The sequence below is a fragment of the Haliotis asinina genome, chromosome 1 (assembly GCF_037392515.1).
Source record: "Haliotis asinina isolate JCU_RB_2024 chromosome 1, JCU_Hal_asi_v2, whole genome shotgun sequence".
NCBI lineage: Eukaryota > Metazoa > Mollusca > Gastropoda > Lepetellida > Haliotidae > Haliotis > Haliotis asinina.
This window is the reverse complement of record NC_090280.1, coordinates 29,220,099-29,237,514: the sequence shown is the minus strand read 5'-3', so window position 1 is coordinate 29,237,514 and position 17,416 is coordinate 29,220,099.

Genomic DNA, 17,416 nt, shown 5'->3' with positions numbered 1-17,416 from the left:
TCGTCATGGCGAATGCCTGGTTTTGATTCTTCTCATAGGCACAATGCGGAAACCCATTTCTCCTGTCCCCGCTGTGATAATGCTGGAATAACACACAAAGTGGCATAACACACAACTCACGCAGGGATTTGGGGTGAAGTAAAGAACGTCCCCACAGTGATTAACTCCTGGTGGAATGAATGTTCACAGGCAGAGCCTCTTGATCTTTTGTCTATCAAAACATTTGCCAATATTGACATTCATGTCGATGCATCATTCGGGACAGCACTGCCTGACATGCCACAGGAGAATGTTATCACAGAGCTCGTGGTGGTTTTATCGTTTGTGTGTCACGCCTAAAGCTCGCAATAGATTCCCCACATGGGTTATAATTAGACTGCAGAGCCCATTTACCCCGCTGTGATATTGCCGCAACGTTACTGAAAGAGGCGTAAACCTAACTCTGGTCACTGTAGCTATATCTTTTGGGCCAAGTCAGAAAAGTCCTGTTACTTGAGCATCAGTCGTAACACATAAATAACTCATTCATCATCAGGATCTAAGACTGAAAATCAGACATCTTCACAATCATCTCACACACAATCTGACGCTGAGAGTGACTGAAGTCATATTTATCGTCTCATGGGCAATATGCCATCCATATTGTGCAGAAAACACTTAATCATTATCAGATGTTGCTAAAAATTGATATTAAAACCAGTCTATGCAGAACAGTAAAACTACTAGAGTATCACATATACTGCGGTAAAGCTAGAATGTTATCAGAAAACAGTATCATAAAAAGAGTACAAGAGAACATAAAAAACAGGATATAGATTGAATCAACTGAGGGTAGATCACCATATCACGGCCATAGGGACAATTTACAGTTGCACGTTTGTGAACTACCAGTGTTTTGTTTTACGAAAACTATCAAATTTTCAGTATGATTAATGTAACTACTTTTCCTCCTTTAAGCCCCAAAGCAACTAGAGGCTCAGACAGAGTGTAATACACAGACTGGTCCCTCTGAATGCTGGCCTTGATTAGCTCTACTTTTATAGCAGAAGCTACTGCCATTTTATAATCACTTGAATATATTAATGATCGCCTGAAAATGAACTATATTTTTTTTTATAGTCTTGCTAGTGACCTGTACGGCATCGCTCTCTATCCGTTACACCTACTTTGACTGTCCAGAAATGAACAGCTCATTGCGCGATGATGTCTTGTTGATCCCAGCAGATACATCCATGAATATCTTTGAAATAAACTTTTCCTTCCAATCAGGTTCCATTATCACTTGTAGTGAAAGAGTTATGGTTTAACATTTGTTGCAAAGCTTAATCCAAGAAGAATCTTTTCAGTAGTTTAAGTAGTTAATTAGTTTTGATTTTTATTGACATGTCTTATGTAAATCTATATGTGTTGTTATGTGTAAGTAACTGAGATAGTTAGTGTGTGTTTACTCAACAGCATTGTGAATTGTGAACGTTGTTTATGAGACGATAAACATTAACTCACTCACTTTTCTTATCTTTGATATGAATCAAAACAAGATGAATATTCTTAAAGTAAAATTTATCTACTCAAGTTTTCCAACAACAAGTGCAACAGATGTCACGTGACCACCATCTCCACCAAAGGTCATGCTGACAGTATTGGTTGTGTGGACCTGTGATTCGGGGACCATGAACTCCCAAACGTTCCATGTTGTTTTCCCCTCAATCTTCATGGCATCAAACAACATGTAGCTTGAAGACAATGTCTGACCATTGAACGCAGCTGTATGGGGTTTTGTGTCGACCTTAAAGTTTCTGCTCACTCCCACTCTAAGATGAGCGGTATGGTATCTGTAACTGGGCAGACTGATGGTTGTTTGCGCATGTCCGTTGGTGATTGGTATAATCATGTCCTTCCCGTAGTATGTGGTCTCGTTGTCCGTGCGTAGTCCAGCAAAGTTGCTGTTGGTTTTGAACTTGTAGAAGCAGGTTGATGAGCCGGGGAGATCAACGATGCCATTCGATATGTTAAAATGATAATTAGCATGAATAGCTGGATGACCATTTTCGAGAAGAACGCATGTTTCTTCACCCGTGGAAGGGTTAAGCCAGTTTTGGGGAAAGTCCAGTTTAACATTTTCAAATTTACTACCATAGTTGTGGAGAAGAACTACCATCTCCTTGGTGAGAGGGTTTGCCAGGGCAAGAGGTGCGACCATTCTCTCCTGTTCATTATACTGACTTGAGACTCGAAGAAACTTTTGATCATTAGTAAAGTTTTGCCAAAACGTGAAGAATTTGGTTGGTTGAAGCGGATGGCCATCAACGGTAAATAAGGAATTCCTGAGCGAAGTATGACCTGGGAATTGTTCATTTGCGAGGAAAAATATGGTAACTCTGTCTATAAACTCTCTCATATTAAGGAAGGTAAACATGAAGCCATTTGGTTGATAAATGGTTTCAAACTCTATCAGTCCATTTTCAAAAGTGGGACTGACCCCGAAAACGTTACCTCTTCCAAATTCTGTGTTTACTAACTGAACATTTCTTCCTTTCTTGAGGAAAGAGTAATTCTCCACCATGTCTAGAGAAGCAACTAAACGAGCTTGATTTATGCCAAAATAAGAATAATTTCTATTTGATACACGGAGATAGTTGTATGAATGGAAAGAGAAAAAGTCCAAGTGATCAAGGGACATATCCAGAAACTGAGCAGTTCTCTTCCAGAATGTGAAGTTATTCTCATCGGCTTCGCGTAAGGCCATACTGGTGTATGTTGGTCCGCAACTTTCATTCCAAATCTGGATTTCAGTTTGTCAGCAACTGCCCTGTTGAAATCGACATTAGTTTGCGGGTCAATAAACTTTTCCTTCCAATCAGGTTCATTGATGACTTCAAATATGTAGGGAATTCGTCCTCCTGTGTAGTTATTGGCACTCTCAACCATCAGTGACACAAGCTCTGCTGCAGCATCAACATTATTGGGGAACATGTCTTTATGCTCCGACTTATTCATCCATTCTGGCCAGTTTAGTCCTGTAAATGAGAATTCGAGAACCGTATGTCTAAGACATTCATTCCGTGTTAAACTACTTGTTGTATACAAAAGGCCACATTTGGGTGTTCAGTTTCCCTGTAGGCTCCAGATTCTGTTTTATGATTGGTACGTTCAATTAACTGCTGATATTCTTAGTGGCTGCATCCTGGAAGGGAGTTAAAGTAAAATGATCGTCCTCCTGAGAGGGTAGATAAGTCTCCAAAACAAGTATTGTAAATTTAAACGTAGTACAATTTTAAACTTCAGCATATCGCTGGATTATCAGAAATTGCTAACATCTGAAGGGATGCGGTAAATCCATCTAAACCCTGTCAGGTACAAATCCACAGTCCCCATGCTCCTTGGTATGGTGATCACCCTGCAGTTGTTGGCGATTTACAGCCTATTATTATATTCTATGGCCTTCGCTTCTATAGATTGTTTTGCATTGTATTGTCATGCATAGTTAAATATTTTAGATTTAATCACTAGTCGTAAATTAATACCTATGATAATCTAGTAGTTTTACTGTCCTTCGATGACAAAACTTTATAAGTTATCTTTAATTATTGATAAATACATAACTTGATTAAGTCACCATATATTGCTGAAATATTTAACTTTAATTCCTCACTCACGCCTATTTTCCTATACCACTTCAAACGTTTAATGACCTACCCTGTATGTTCCAGACCATGTTAGAGATGTTATTCCCATAGCCATTCAGCTGCATCATGTAGGTCGCCCATGTCGTTGCTTGTCTTGCAGGGTCCTGGAGGTACGTTGGGTCTGGGTAGCCAGGCTGACTGGAGCTTTGTGGCCACTGAAGGAGGAACAGGATGTTAACATGTGCATACTTTTCATGGGAAAATCAGACACAGATACATCTTCCCTGGGCAGTATTGTGAAACGAAAATCGGCTTTTCGAGGGGGACATAATCTGGAATACCAAATTGATTTTTGTCCCCTGATATGTTCAGATACCTGTGCTTCAGTGCCATTCTGTATCTGTATTACAAAAGAACTGATACTAATATACACATATAAAATCCACGATCTCTTGTTTGTATACTCGAATATTCCAGACAATCAAATGCTCAACATTATGAGCGTCGATCTACGCTTGGCCGACACATGTCAGCTTTTGCTGTGTAGATTGGCGCAAGTCTGACCAACCGATAATGATAAGTCTCCTCTTGAGACAGGCACAGGTTGGACAAAGCCAATTCTAACAGTGTTCATGGGTTCACTTATATATTGTAAAGGGATAGAAATATTAGATCAGACACATTGAATTGATTGACTTTATTATTACATTGGGGCGATGGAGTAAATAATATTGGGGCGATGGGGTAGTGTAGTGGTTTAGGCGTTTGCTCGTCACACTGAGGGCACCGTGGCGAGCCACCTCCTCGTGGTGGGTGCTGGGTAACGCCAAGAGCTCGCCGACACCCCCGTTGTGGACCCGGGGGGATATTTGGTCCACCAACCCGTTTGCCGTGGGTTGCGGCCCTGTGTCGGTGGAGGACGGGAGTCTGGGGGTTGAGGGCACTGGGGGCCTGTAATCGTGTTCCCTTTGCCCAACACACCACTTTGGCCCTGACTTCGCCTAGACGGGTGGTCGAATGGGCCCGGTTTGACCAATCGGCTGGTCACGCATATCCGATGCTATTTGACACCGTCCTTGTTGATACTCCATGGTGTTTTGGGAGCAGGGGTGCTGAAACGTTTTCCTTTTCACTAATAAACTCTCGTTCATCTCGCAGCGAAAAGAATAGAAGTCTTGAGTATTTGGATGTTTCATCTGGAAATACTTCTGTTAACAATGATTCATGAGCACGATTTCTCGAGGCTGTTGATTTTTCACCAATCAAACTAAACCCATTTGCCATTTTGAAAGCTCTATTTGTCTCCGTAGTGGTTAGCTTCTTTTGGAGTGTGCACTGAGACAGACAACAGTCTCTCAGTTTGCTGTCAATCAAAACATTTGCAAATACTGAGGTTGTTGTGACTATGCACAAGTCTCTGAACTCTTGTCGAGGCATTGTTCGTGACATGTTTGTTGCCTGTCTGACATGTCTGAGGATGAAATCACTACCGAGTAACTGCTGTGAAACGTTTCACAATAAAGAAAGATGGTGTTATCATTAACACCAATACATACTTAATGACTTTTGCTCGTTCGTCCCTTCCTGATTCCATCAAAGCAGGCTATTTTAACATCGGAGTGGAGGTGTATGTCACCTCTAGACCTCTAGACATGGAGGTAAACTCTGTCCCAACAGGACAGGCGGAGGAATAGTTCGTCTTCACATTCACGTGAAAGATCGCCCATTGAGGCACCATGACACAGCTGTCACATATACTGCAGTGGAATTGTAGAGGACTGAAAAAACAATTTCAGCGTAATGCAATTGCTAATACAGAACTTTCAGCCATCAGTGCTGTGTCTCCAAGAGACGTATTTAAAAACTACAGATACCTTTACTTTAAGACAGTTCAACAATTATCATTCTTTTTCTCCTCCGGGACATCGAACAACTGGAGGTGCTTCTATTTTGGTTCATCAGAGTGTCACTCATAGCCCTGTTACTCTAAATACGAATCTTCAAACAGTTGCAGTTCGCCTGACTTTACACATTGTTTTGACATTGTGCAGTTTGTACACTCCTCCATCTGTGTGTTGAACACTTGAAGCGTGATCTTTTGAAGGACAGTGAAGATCCTATACAGTCGTTTTCGAGCATCCTTAACGGCATTGCTGGCAAAACAATTCCACAGTCCTCTCCAATTCCGCACATTCGTAAACCATGGTTTACTAATGAATGTAAACAGGCTAGAAAGTGTAGGAAGAAAGGTGACAACTATTTTCGCAAACATCCTACTGTCCATAATTTCGATAAGGCTAGACGTGCATTTAAACAAAACAAACGTCAGTCTTGGCGAGATTATGTTTCCAAAATAAATTCACGTACACCTGTCAAAGGTGTGGAACATGATCCAAAGAATAAAGGGCAAAGGCTCAAAATTTTCTGCTCATTATCTGAAGGACGGTGATACTATATTAACTAATAAAACTGGCATTGCAAATAAACTTGGTGCGACCTTAGACAAGCATTCATCTTCATCAAATTATGTTCCTGAGTTTCAACAATATCAGAACAGGAGAAGAAAATTTTTTTAATTCAGACAATGGTGAAGATTATTTTCATTATATGAGCTCCATACTGCCCTTGAGCAAGCTCATAATACTGCAACAGGAGCTGATAAAATTCACTACCAGCTTCTAAAGCATTTGCCCGACTCATGCTTAGAAATCCTTTTAGAAATATTTGATCACTTCAGGAGAGTTTCCAACTTCGTGGTGTAATGCCAGTGTTGTCCCTATTCCAAATCCCGGCTGGGATCATACCGATCCGTCTAATTACAGACCAACCTCTTTAACGAGTTATGTTTGTAAAACCATGGAACGAATGGTAAACAATAGGTCAACATGGTATCTTGAAACCAATAACCTTATAACAAATATTCAGTGTGGTTTTAGAAAAAACCGTAGTGCCATTGATCATTTGGTACGACTTGAATCCTTCGTTACAAATGCAGTAGTTACTAAACAACATGCAATATTGATATTCTTTGATCTTGAGAAAGCATACGATACCACCTTGAAGCATGGCATTTTAAAAGATTTACATGATTTCGGTTTGAGGGGTCGTTTCCCTCTTCTTATTTCACGTTTTTTGAGTGACAGACAATTTCAGGTCCGAGTGGGTTCTACCCTGTCTGACCATTATTATCAGGATCAGGGTGTACCACAAGGAAGTATTTTCTCTGTCACATTGTTCAGTATTAAAATCAACAGTTCATCCAAGATTTTAAAGGATTCAATAGACGAATCACTTTTTGTTGTGAATGATTTTAATATTTCTTGTCGTGGTACAAATATGCATACTATTGAACGGCAATTGCAGTTGTGTTTAAATAAAATAAATAAATGGTGTCTAGAAAACGGCTTTAATTTCTCAAATTCTAAAACTAATTGCCTTCACTTGTGTAGAAAATATAGGCATTATAAGGATCCGGAACTATTTTTAAATGGCACTCTCATAAAAGTTGTGAAGGAGGCTAAGTTCTTGGGTCTTATTCTCGACTCCAATTTAACTTTTTTGCCACATATCAAATCCCTAAAAACTAAATGCCTGAAGGCAGTCGATTTACCGAAAGTCGTTTCGAACTCAAAGTAGGGAGGGGATCAAGCTACTCTCCCACTTATACAGATCACTTGTCCCTTCCAAACTTGATTATGGCTCCATCGTGTATGGTGGAGCTTGTAAAAGCAGCCTGAAATTACTTGATTGTGTCCACCACCAAGGTCTAAGACTTTGTCTTGGGTCCTTCAGAACTTCACCTATTGACAATCTTTACGTTGAGGCTGATGAACCATCTCTTACACAACGTCGTATTAAATTATCCTTACAATACATAACTAAATTACACTCTAATGAATCTAACCCTGCATATAACTGTGTGTTCAATCCCCTTTATGAGGATTTATACAACGAAAAGTCTTCTCTTGTCCCGCGTCTAGGACATAGAATTAAACCCTTTCTTTCTGCTGCCGGCATTGAGCTGGAAAACATAGCTCCCTCCCGTCCTCTTTCTTCTCCTCCTTGGCAGTTGGTCAGGCCCGAAGATTAACTACATTTAAAAAGTCAGAAACGAATGAAATACAGCATAAACAAGAATATGATCAATTGAAACATATATATAGCGCCTATAAATCCTTATTTACAGATGGGTCCAAGGACGATGGCGCAGTAGCTTGTGCCACTGTCATTGGATCCAGAACAATATCTTCTAGATTACCAGATAATAGTTCTATTTTTACAGCAGAAGTTAACGCCATATTAACAGCTCTTAAATATATCAAAAGACACCCTAAACGTAAACAATATATAATCTATTCCGACTCTCTTTCTTGCCTTCAGGCTATTAAAAATATCTCTTGTAAACATCCACTTTTAATAGAAATTATTGAATTGTATAATAATCTTGCCACTGGCCAATACGACATCGTCTTTTGTTGGTTACCCAGCCACGTAGGTATTTCCGCTAACGCAATAGCCGATCTTGCTGCCAAGGCAGCACTCAACAAATCTGTGACACCACTTCTTATTCCATACTCTGAGTATAAAGCCAGCATTAGAACTTACATCCGTGATCTGATGCAGAAGAAGTGGGACACCCAAGTGGGCATAAATAAATTACATGCAATAAAACCCTATATTGGTTACACCTACTTGGGTTGTCAGTCCAGATTTGAAGAGGTCATCATGCGGCGATGTCGTATTGGCCACACCAGATATACACATGAATACCTTTTGAAAGGTGAGGATCCTCCGTTCTGCATCCCTTGTGATGAAAGAATCACAGTCAAGCATATCTTGCTTGACTGTGTTGAGTATTCCATCACAAGGGATCAGTGTTTTAATTCACATAGTATGAAGGATCTTTTTAACAGTGTTAGTCTTCATTTAATTATTGCATTTTTAAAGGAATTAAATTTGTTAACCGAACTGTAAATAGATAAATATTTTAAAATTGGAAGATTAAATTAGTAACTCAAATCGTTAGTGGTCTACCCTCAAAGGGGGTTGACGTACCGTAAAATAATTGTCCTCCTGAGAGGGCACGTAAGTCCAAAAACATTTGACGTAAATTTCAGTTTTCCAGCTTTTTAATCGTAGAATAAGTGTGTTTTTACTTTATGGCTAGATTTGTCTAAATTGGTAACAGCTGAAGGGATGATGTAAATCCAGCTAGGGTCCATGCAGGAAGCAAATGTACTGTAAGTCCCCATGGTCCTTAGTATGGTGATCTACCTTCAGTTGTTGGCAACCTATAGCTCATTTTTATATTGTACTGTCCTCTATAGATACATTGTTTTAGGTCTATTCACTAGTTTTATATTCTATTCTGTGATATTCTAGCCAGTTTTGCTGTCCTTCGTTGACAGGGTTTTACAATGTCCGTGCTAGTAATTCATTTGTATTTTTATAATTAATCGTTCTCGTCACGATATGGCTGCAATACTGCCGATGTGACGTTAAATACTAACTCACTCACTCACTCCATGCCGATGTCAGTTCACCGTGAACATTGTTCTCTTCGAATGTGTGAGACACAACGGTAATTCGTTAAGATGTCAATATTTCTGCAATGGCAGTTTTCTTTACTCATTTGCCACCACTATGGTGATCTACCTTCAGTTGTTGGTGATCTGTAGCCTGTTTTTTTATATGGTATTGTCGCAATAGTGATATTAGTGTTAACGTTTCACGCTAGTTTTATTTGTAATTGTGATATTCTAGTTGTTTTCTTTTTTTCAAGAATGTTCTCTTCACGATATGGCTGCAATACTGCCGAAGTGACGTTAAATATTAACTCACTCACTCTTTACTCATTTCCATAACTATAACATAACAGTAGTTATGAAAGGGATTTTTTGTACAAGACATGCATTTTAATCGTACTTTGTGTTTTCTCCTTTTTCTATGATCGGTGACACTTATCAACTTTTTATTGCACATGTTGCAATTAATACCTTCTTGCAGCGTAGAGCTGTAAAATAACTTATGCAGTGGGAAATAAGGTTACAATAATTATCCCAATTACTTTTAAAGTCTTTGAACAACCAATATTGCTGTATTGAATTTTTCCATCACAAGGTATAAATATGTCAGTGTCAAAACTGTTAAAGACCTTTTCATGTTGTCAGTTGAATGATTGAATCAGAAATTATTACACACATTCTGAATATATTTTTGTAGATAAAAATATTGAAACATGGTAGTATAAATTAGCAACTGCGATTGTTAAGGAATGTACCCTCAAAGCGAGTTAAAGTATCCTAAAACTATTGTCCTCCTCAGAGGGGATATAAGTCCAAAAACCTTCGAAGTTAAAATTGAGCTTGCCAGTTTTAAACCTATTTCTTCTTTTAAGATGTTTCCTACAATCGCCATCTGCTGAAGTGATGGTGTAAATCCAACTATAGTGTGTTTGCGCTGAAAACGTACCAATGAATTTCACTTTAAACTTCTTGGTACTGTGACTTTCTAGTTGGTTTTATTGCCCTTCGTTCACAGGTTTTCATAATTTGATTCCATCTATTATGAACTCATAACTTTTGAAGTCACGATATGGCTGAAATATTACCAATGTGACTATACAATTTAACTCTCTCACTTCGTCACTTCTCAAATTTATCTACTGAAGTTTTCCAACAAGTGCGACAGATGTCACGTGACCATCATCTCCATCAAAGGTCATGCTGACAGTGTTGGTTGTGTTGACCTGTTATTCGGGGACCATGAACTCATAACAAACGTTCCGTGTTGTTTTCCACTCAACCTTCATGGCTTCAAACAGCATGTAGCTTGAAGACAATGTCTGACCATTGGACGCAGCTGTATGGGGTTTTGTATCGACATTAAGGTCTCTGGTCACTGCCACTCTAAGATGAGCGGTATGATATCTGTAACTAGGCAGACTGATGGTTGATTGCGCATGTCCGTTGGTGATTGGTATGATCATATCCTTGCCGTAGTATATGGTTTCGTTGTTTGTGCGCAGTCCAGCAAAGTTGTAGTTGGTTTTGAACTTGTAGAAGCAGGTTGATGATCCGGGAAGACCAACGGTGCCATTCGATATGTTAAAATGATGATTAGCATGAATAGCTGGATGACCATTTTCGAGAAGAACGCATGTTTCTTCACCCGTGGAAGGGTTAAGCCAGTTTTGGGGAAAGTCCAGTTTAACATTTTCAAATTCACTACCATAATTGTGGAGAAGAACTACCATCTCCTTGGTGAGAGGGTTTGCCAGGGCAAGAGGTGCAACCATTTTCTCCTATTCATTATACTGACTCGAAGAAACTTTTGGTCATTGGTAAAGTTTTGCCAAAACGTGAAGAATGTGGTTGGTTGAAGCGGATGACCATCAACGGTGAATAAGGAATTCCTAAGAGAAGGGTGTCCCGGTTGCTTGGTTGATAAATGGTTTCAAAATCTATCAGTCTTTTTTTCAAAATTGGGACTGACCCCGAAAACGTTACCTCTCCCAAATTCTGTGTTGACCAACTGTATACTTTTACCTTTCTTGAGGAAAGAGTAATTCTCCACTATGTCTAGAGAAGCAACTAAACGATCTTGATTTATGCCAAAATTAGAATAATTTCCAGTTGATACACGGAGATAGTTGTAGGGATGGAAAGAGAAGAAGTCCAAGTGATTAAGTGACATGTCTAGAAACTGAGCAGTTCTCTTCCAGTAGCTGAAGTTATTTTCATCCGCTTCGCGTAAGGCCATACTGATGTACGTTGGTTCGGCAACCTTCATTCCAAATGTGGATTTCAGTTTGTCAGCAACTGCCCTGTGGAAGTTGTTTTGGGGTCAACAAACTTTTCCTTCCAATCAGGTTCATTGATGACTTCAAATATGTAGGGAATGTGTCCTCCTGTGTAGTTATTGGCACTCTCAACCATCAGTGACACAAACTCCGATGCAGCATCAACATTATTGGGGAACATGTCTTTATGCTTCGACTTATTCATCCAATCTGGCCAGCTCAGACCCGTACATGAGAATACGAGACGCATTCACTCCGTTTTAAACTACCTAAGGGTTAAGTTCAGTCCCATTCGGGATCCAAACCAGTATTCCCTGCCACTCAAGTCAGCTAGGGAGACTGGGACATTGGTTTGTCTCTACCTATGTCCTTATTTTCCTATACCTCTGATTACCTACCCTGTATGTTCCAGACCATGTTAGAGATGTTGGTTCTGGAGGTAAGTAGGGTCTGGAACGCCAGGCTGACTAGGACTTTGTGGCCACAGATACATCTAGACACAGATACATCTTCCCTGGGCAGTACTGGAATACCAGTGGATTATTGTACCCTGGTATGTTCAAATAGCTGTGCTTCAATGCCATTCTGAAATTGTGTTAAAAATGATACTAGTATATATAGTTATAAATGTAACTTCTATAATTTCTTATTTGTCTGTTTGAATATGGCACCCGTGGCGAGCCACCTCCTCGTGGTGGGTGCTGGGTAACGCCAAGAGCTCGCCAACACCCCCGTAGTGGATCCGGGGGCATATTTGGTCCACCAACCTGTTGGCCGTGGGTTGCGGCCCGTGTCTGTGGAGGAGGGGATCCTGGTGGTTGAGGGCAATAGGAACCTACAACCGTGTTCCTGTTGCTCAACACACCACTTTGGCCCTGACTTCACCTAGACGGGAGGTAGAATTGGCCCGATTCTATCAATCGGCTGGTCAGGTCATGCCCTGTGCATGGACAACGTTTATTTGGAATCATCACAGCATGGAAATTTTGATTACAGATTGTGACAACTTTATTTAATTGATTTTATATTTTGCCTAGAGTCTTGTGCCAGAAGGCGGTGGCTCATGGGCCAATCTGGTGATATAGACCTCTGAATTTTAAGTTTCTTAGGAAGATTGTCATGGGCCGGACCAGCCTGATATTTCTTCTTTTGGATTTCTTAGCTATTTATGTCTGTATTTCTGGAGTATAGCATCTCTGTAGCTCTGATCTTGCGGTTTGGTTTCCACTGCAGGATCGTCCTTGTTGACACTCGATGGCGGATGGAGATCAGGGTTGCTGAACATCCTTTTAGTACCATGGCTAAACACATTCCCCCTGGTTCAAAAACGAATAAACGGAGACATCTTTCAACATCTTCTGATGATGAAGTCTCTTCAGCAGTAGTGGATTCTTGGCCAAGATTCTTGGTCGTTGAAACAGCAGATGGAGGTCCATTGAAATTAAATCCCTTTGCTATATCTATGGGTATCAAAGGCATATGCGGAGAGGTAGCCAACGTTACACGCCTTCGTTCTGGCTCACTTCTTGTTGAATGTGCCCGGAGGCAGCAATCTGTAAACTTGCTAGGATTACAAAATTTCGTTGATACGCGGGTTGTTGTCTCTGTGCACAGGACATTGAACTCTTGCAGAGGTATTGTTCGTGACCGATCTCGTTGTCTGGCGTACATGACAGAAGAAGAAATTGTTGATGCATTAAACCTCCAAGGAGTAACTGCTGTTAAACGGTTTACGCGGAAGCAGGATGCAGATATCATTAAAACTAATACTTACATGTTTACGTTTGGACTGTCTTCTCTACCAAAAGCCATTAAAGCTGCTTACTTTAACATCCCAGTGGATGTATACATCCCAAATCAGCTGCGATGTTTTAAGTGCCAAAACTTTGGACACGGTGCCAAGTGATGCACTCGTAAAACAGTATGCTCCCGTGGCAGTGGGTCTCATGACAACACTGACTGCACAAGAGACATCAGATGTTCTAACTGTAACGGTGAGCATATGGCATCGTCAAAATCATGTCCTAATTTTGAACTCGAATCAAGTATTCTTAATGTCAAAATCACTAATAACCTCTCTTACCAAGACGCCAAAAAGTTGATATCCGCAGAGGCTCAAATTACTCCACTCAGAACATATTCAGCCACTGTTTCTTCCCTCGTTCATCCTCCTGTAACCAAAGTTTCAACTTCATGCCAGACAGACATATCTTGGGTAAACGACACACAAATTATTGTCAATGAATTCACTCAGTCCTCTCAAAATGAGCAAAGGTCGTCGACATCTGCCTCACAGACTGAACAAGAACCAGAGACACAAACTAATCCAGGAAAGGTTAGTCAGTTGTCAAACAAAGAAAAGAAACAGCTGGGAAGGGCAAAGGCTCTTCAACATTTAGAGGTACCATCAACGTCACCAACATCAGTGACGGTTCATAATCCGTTTGGACCTCTTGATATGGAGGTCACTCCTTCACAGCCAGAACGAGTGAGTAGACGTTCCTCGCGTTCAAGATCCCCAGTTGAACCGCCATGAACAGCACTATTAATTTAATTCAATGGAATTGGAGAGGCCTTCGGAATAATTTTAATGATCTACAATTATTAGCTCAAGATGTTAATTCATCGGTTTTTAGTTTACAAGAGACACACTTGCAAAGTACTGATAACTTTGAATTGCGTCGGTACAATTCATTCCATTCCTTCTCACCTCCAGGTGATAGAGCCACCGGTGGCGCTTCTATTATCGTGAGGCAGGATGTTATCCACAGCCCGGTTCCTCTCAAAAGCAATCTGCAGGCTATTGCTGTCCGTCTCACTTTACATATCACCTTTACGCTTTGCTCTTTGTATATTTCTCCTTCTACAGCTCTTCGACAGTCCGATCTTCAGGATCTCTTTGACCAACTTCCTCGACCATGTATAATCATGGGTGATCTTAATGGACATAATCCTTTGTGGGGAAGTACCGACACGAACAATAAAGCAAAACTCCCTGAGGATTCCATTTCAAACAATAACTTATGCATCTTTAATGATAGATCTGTCACATATTTACATCCTGGTTCGGGAACTTATTCTGCACTCGATCTGTCCCTCGCAGACCCAACTGTTTATAACGAATTTGAATGGTCAGTTCACGATGACCTGTGTGGAAGTGACCATTTTCCAACAATACTTTCCGCTATAAATCAGAGTGATGACTCATCTGCCACAAGGTGGAATTTTAATAAGGCTAACTGGCCAAAAAATTTCAGACATTTTTTCCTGACAACTCTGCCGTTTTTGTTAATGTTCCAGATCCGATTCAGTTGTTCTCTGACCAACTGAAAAGTATTGCCGATGAAACTATTCCTAAGGCCTCTGCTAAACCACATGTTCGTAGACCATGGTTTACTGACGGTTGCAAAAAAGCTAGGAAGTGTAGAAAGAAGGCAGAAAAATATTTTCGCCACCACCCTACAGTTCATAATTTAAATACTTTTAAAATAAACAATGCCAAGGCTCGACGTACTTTTAAACAGAGTAGACGCCAGTCTTGGAAGACCTTTGTATCTAATATTAATTCACGTACACCAATGACAAAGGTGTGGAACATGATACAGAGAATCAAGGGTAAAGGTAGAAATTCCAGTGTTCATCATCCAAATAATTGACCCGAGGTTTTAACTGATAAAACTGACATTGCAAACAAATTGGGTGAAACTTTAGCTAGGCATTCTTCTTCCTCAAACTATAATACAAAGTTTCAGAAATATAAAGATCAACAAGAAAAACGTAATATTAACTTTCATTCTTATAATGGTGAAAATTATAATGAACTCTTTTCACTACATGAGCTGAATACTGCCCTAGGGCAAGCTCACGATACGGCAACAGGTGCTGATAATATCCACTATCAGCTCCTGAAACATTTACCCAATACATGTCTTGAAACTCTTCTGAACATTTTTTATCATATTTGGACAACAGGCCAATTTCCTCCGTCGTGGCGTCAAGCCATTGTTGTACCTATACCTAAGCCTGGTCGGGATCATACAGATCCATCAAACTACAGACCTATTTCACTAACTAGCTGCGTTTGCAAGACCATGGAACGCATGGTCAATAATAGATTAGTATGGTTTTTAGAATCCAATAATCTTATTACTAGCATCCAATGTGGTTTTCGCAAAAATAGAAGCACTATTGACCATTTGATTCGACTAGAATCATTTGTTAAAAATTCCATTTTCGACCTTGAAAAAGCTTATGATACAACATGGAAATATGTTATCTTAAGAGATTTACATGATTTTGGTTTGAGAGGCCGTTTGCCTCATTTTATATCACAATTTTTAGCAGGCAGACAATTTCAAGTTCGTGTCGGATCATCCCTGTCTGACCATTATAATCAGGATCAGGGGGTTCCACAAGGCAGTATTTTGTCTGTTACTTTGTTTAGCATAAAAATCAATAGTCTATCGAAAGTATTACATGATTCCATAGATGGGTCATTGTTCGTAGATGATTTTAATGTTTCATGTCGTGGTAACAATATGCATACCATTGAGAGAGTGAGTGAGTGAGTTTAGTTTTACGCCGCACTCAGCAGTATTACAGCTATATGTCGGAGGTCTGTAAATAATCGAGTCTGGACCAGACAATCCAGTGACCAACAACATGAGCATCGATCTGGGCAATTGGGAACCGATGACATGTGTCAACCAAGTCAGCGAGCCTGACCACCCGATCCCGTTAGTCGCCTCTTACGACAAGCATAGTCGCCTTTTATGACAAGCATGGGTTGCTGAAGGCCTATTCTACCCCGGGACCTTCACGGGTTACCATTGAGAGACAATTACAGATGTGTTTAAATAAAATTCATAAATGGTCACTTGAAAATGGATTTAAGTTTTCACAGATAAAAACCAAATGTATACATTTCTGTCGGAAATATAAGCCTCATAAAGATCCTGAACTGTTTTTAGATGGCTCTCCAATTACCGTTGTAAAGGAAGCCAAGTTTCTGGGACTGATTTTCGACAAACATTTGACCTTTTTACCGCATATTAAGTATTTGAAGACCAAATGCCTGAAAGCATTAGATCTCCTAAAAATGGTGTCCAATTTAAAGTGGGGAGGGGATCAAACTACCCTCCTTCATTTGTACAGATCACTCATCCGATCAAAGCTTGATTATGGTTCCATCGTGTATGGCGGGCCTGTCGAAGCAACTTGAAACTGCTTGATTTTATCCATCACCAAGGTTTAAGACTTTGTCTTGGATCTTTCAGCACTTCTCCTATTGACAGCATTTATGTTGAAGCTGATGAGCCTTCTTTAACCCAAAGACGTATTAAATTATCTTTGCAGTACATTACTAAACTATATTCGAATCAGACGAACCCTGCATATAACTGTGTATTCCATCCTCTCAATCGGGATCTGTACAACAAAAAATCTTCTCTCGTTCCACCTCTAGGGATAAGGATTAAACCTTTCCTTTCTGCTGCTGGCATTGACCTAGAAAATATTTCTACTTCTCGTCTGCTGTCTTCTCCTCCTTGGCAATTTGTTAGGCTACAGGTAGACCTAACCTTGACTATATTTAAGAAATCAGAAACGAATGAATTACAATATAAACAAGAATATAGTCAATTAAAAACTAAATATAGTACATATAAATCCATATTTACAGATGGGTCCAAGGATGGTGGGGCAGTGGCTTGTGCCACTGTCGTTGGATCCAAAACAGTATCTTCTCGACTGCCGGATCATACCTCAATTTTCACAGCTGAAGCAAACGCTATATTAACAGCCTTAAAATATATCAATAAACATTCCAAATATAAGCAGTATATAATCTTTTCAGACTCTCTTTCGTGCCTTCAAGCTATTAAGGGTCTTTCTACCAAACATCCACTTTCAGTAGAGATTATTGAATTGTACACTGATGTTGCTACTGGCCAATACGACGTCGTCTTTTGTTGGTTACCCAGCCACGTTG